Raw genomic sequence first — 3,952 nt, forward strand, 5'->3', positions numbered from 1 at the left:
AGTATATGGGGAATGATAGAGAGCATTAAAGCTGTGTAGGAATTTGTCAGGGATTCCAAATTTGGGGAGGAGATAATTAAGGTAGGGCCAGTTGACGCTGTCAAATGCCTTATGAATGTCTAGGCTAAGGAGACAAACTGGTTTAGAGTGGAGGTTGGCATCTTGTATGATATTGGTGACAAGTCTAACGTTGTCGACTATTTGTCGGTTAGGAATAAATCCAGTCTGGTCTATATGAATGAGATTGTTAATGACTGCTGCAAGCCTATCAGCCAACAGTCTGCCAAAAAATTTTAGGTCATTGTTTAGAACAGATATTGGACGAAAGTTCTGTGGAAGGGTGTGATCTTTGTGTGGCTTGGGGATCAATGACATATTGGCTAGGAGCATTTCTTCAGGAAACTGGTTACCCTGGAGAATATAATTGAATAGATTGGTTAATTTGGGGGCTAAGAGGGGAGCAAACTTTTTGTAGTAAGAGGATGTGTAGCCATCAGGACCAGGGGCCGTGGTAATTTTGAGGGATTTGATGATATTTGTAATCTCGGGAACAGTGCAGGGGTCATTTAATGATTTAATTTGATCATTTGTAAGGGATGGGAGGTGTAGGTTGTTTAACCAGTCAGAGGGTGGGGTTTGAGATTGGGGACTTGGATCAGAGAGTAGGTTTTTATAGAAAGCTGTAAAAATTTCTAGAACTTCTTGGAGGTGTGTAACCAGGTTACCCTTATTGTCGCGTAATTTGTATAGGTGTGGTGGGTTAATTTCTTGTTTGAGTTTTCGAGCAAACATTGTAGATGTGGAATTGCCATGCAGTAGAAATTTAGCCTTAGAATATCTTAGGGCTTTTTCAGTATTTGCAGATAGTATTGTGTCAAGTTGTTGACGTTTTTCTTGAATCTGACGATTAATTTCTTGTGATGGTGAAAAATGTATCTTTTTGTATAAGAGATCTAGTTCTTTGGTAAGGCACTTTATTGTTGTAAGTCTTTCTTTATTTTTAGTTGCGGCTATGTGTATGAGGTGGCCCCTTAAAACTGCTTTATGTGCTGATCAGAGTATTGTGGGGGAATATATCGTCTGTGGAATTGTCAAGGAAGTAATTTTCGATATGAGTAGAGATCTTTTGGATGTTAGAGGGGTCTGTTAGTAGTGAGTCATTTAGACTCCAGTTGAAGGGGGTTGGGGGCAGACCTATATATGAGAAGTCAATTGAGACAATATTATGATCCGACCATGGGCAAGAATGGATAAGTGCTTTGGATGAATTGGCGAGCAGGATTGGTGTGCAATATATGTAATCGAGACGGGCATAACAATCGTGAGGATGAGAGTAGTGGGTGTATTCTCTAATGCCGATGTTATGGGCTCTCCATGCATCTATCAATTGCATACCGTTGAGAGTTCTATTCATAAATTTAGAAAAGGTTTTAGACGATGGTGCTATATGGCTTCTATCCAAAGCAGGGTGAGCAGCTAGGTTGAAGTCTCCAGCTAGAATCAAGTGCTGGGAGTTGAATTTTTCCAGGGTGTCAAAAAATTTGGAAAAAAATGAATGGTGGGATTCATTTGGGGCATAAAGTGATGAAATTGTAATAAGGCGATTGTTAATCTTCCCTTTTATAATGATGAAGCGGCTATCTTCATCCTTATAAATGTTTTGGATATCAAAAATGATAGAGTTACAAATAAATATGGCAATCCCTCTAGTTTTGTTGTGAAATGTGGTAAAGTATAGTTGGCTGTAAGATTTATCAAAGAATTTCGGGTGATTTGTAGCTGAAAAATGTGTTTCTTGCATGAGGATAATATCGGCCTTTAGTCTTTTATAATGTTGAAAGGCTTTTTTGCGTTTGTGAGGGGAATTGAAGCCTTGGACATTGTGTGAAAGTATTTTAAGGCCCATTGAAAAGGAATTGAGTAAGATATGTTAAAGGTATATTTCTGATAGAGGCGACATGAGGTGAACTAATTGTCCATTGAAAAGGAACAAGTTGGAGTTTAAGTGGTGTGAGTGTATCATAAGAGTAACCCACGATTCGGGGATAGTTAGATAAGATGGATCTTGTGCGTGTGTTGGGGATAGTGTGGTATGAGATGAGGTTGGGAAGTATCACAGAAGTAATGGTGAGGTAGAAACATTGTACCAATGTAAAGCTACAGACAATATTAATGGTATGGTATTAATAGTCGTTCCCATACGTTGGAGCCACCACCTCAGCAGATGGCTGGACGAGCTCAGTATAAAAAAAAAAGTAACAACAAAAAAAACAAAAAAAAGGGGGAAAAGAAAACTGTTTTTAAGGTGGTTTAGTGACACAAGAAGAGGGTGTTCAAGTGTGGGAGTTCAATATCATGTTCTGGTGATTATGATGCTAACTGAGTAGTGTTCAGGTTATGAAAAAAAAAAAAAAAAAAAAAATTTAATTATCCCCTTTTTAAATTAAAAAAGGAAAGAAGGGGGGATGACGACTTTTTCCTCTCTCAGTTTTTAAGTATATGTAAAAACCAGCAGAGAACTTTAGTTAACTTGGTTGAGATTTCAACAGCAACCATGGATAAGGTAGGAGGTTGACAACTCTCGAATGAAGAGAGGGGTTAGTCCTGGGGGGATTGACGCCATCTTACTTGACCCCGTTGAGTACGGCGTGAAGCTGGTGTTGTCCAGATAGGCGAAGAACGTGGGGTGGAAATAGGTCTGGTGGGAGGCTCGGGGTCCAAAAGGCCTAGTTTGACTAGGAGTTATTTTCCTTCAATGATGTTGTAGACGGAGTAGGTTGAGCCATTGTGCAATATTGACAATTTAAAGGGGAAGCCCCAGCGATATCTTATTCTAGCAGCTTGTAGAATTGAGGTGACCTCTTTCATCCTGCATCTCCTATCAAGTGTAGCTGGAGATATGTCTGGGTAAATCTGTATCCTGTGACCCTCAAAGACAATATTTGGGGTATTTCTGGAAGCACGCATGACCTCTTCTTTTAGCAGGAAGTCTTTCATACACATGATGATATCACGTGGAGGTTTGTCAGGTGTTGGTTTAGGGCGGAGGGCCCTGTGAATTCTGTCATAGGTAAATACAGATATTTGTTTATCTGGTAATAGATTATGGAAGAGATTGGAGATAGCAGGGGCGAGGTCGGTGACCGACTCAGGGATACCGCGAACCCTAATATCGTTGCGTCTGTTTCTGTTGTCTAAATCTTCCATTTGAGCCTGCATAAATGCAAAGCTGTCAGCCAGGGTCTCATAATCTTTCCTGAGATCATTATGGGAGAGAGAGAGTTCGTCATGTTTAGTTTCTAAAATGTCAGTGCGGCTGCCTATGTTAGCAATTTCTTGTGTCAGGGCACTGGTAGTTTTATGCAGTTCATGTTGTATTTTGTCAGCTAGTTTTTCATAAATAGCTGTTAAGCTTTCATCCAGGTCAGCCTTGGAGAGAGGAGAGTTGTACTCACTGTTAGGAGCTGTGTGCTGTGCCGGCGTGGGGAGGCCGGAGATCACGGAGGAGCCGGCGCCATCTCTGAGCTTTTTAGCCTGGGGCTTCTCCATAGTTAAAAGGTAGTTTGTAGTGTGTTTGGAGCGGCTAATCCTCCGGTTTTTTCGGTTTGGCATGTGCTGGTATGTTCCGCAGGGGTGCTGGGTAGTTTTTGGCCGGGACCGAGGTGAAATGCCCTGGGAAATCTGGCTTGACAGACCGGGTCAGACGGAGCTGAACTCAGGCACGTCCGTCCCGCATCGCGCCGCGCATGCGCCCCAACTTTGGTTATTTTTACTAAAGATATGTAGCAGTATAAATTTTGGACCACATTTATGAATAAAAAATTCTTATTTGCTAAATTTTATAATAGAAATGAAGAAGAATGCATTTTTAACAAAATGTTTGGTCTGTTTTCATTTATAGCACAGAAAATAAAAAACCCAGAGGTGATCAAATACCATCAAAAGAAAGCTC

The sequence above is a fragment of the Lithobates pipiens genome, unplaced genomic scaffold (genome assembly GCF_037356315.1).
Source record: "Lithobates pipiens isolate NorthernLeopardFrog02 unplaced genomic scaffold, aLitPip1_a1.2 Scaffold_1, whole genome shotgun sequence".
Classification (NCBI taxonomy): domain Eukaryota; kingdom Metazoa; phylum Chordata; class Amphibia; order Anura; family Ranidae; genus Lithobates; species Lithobates pipiens.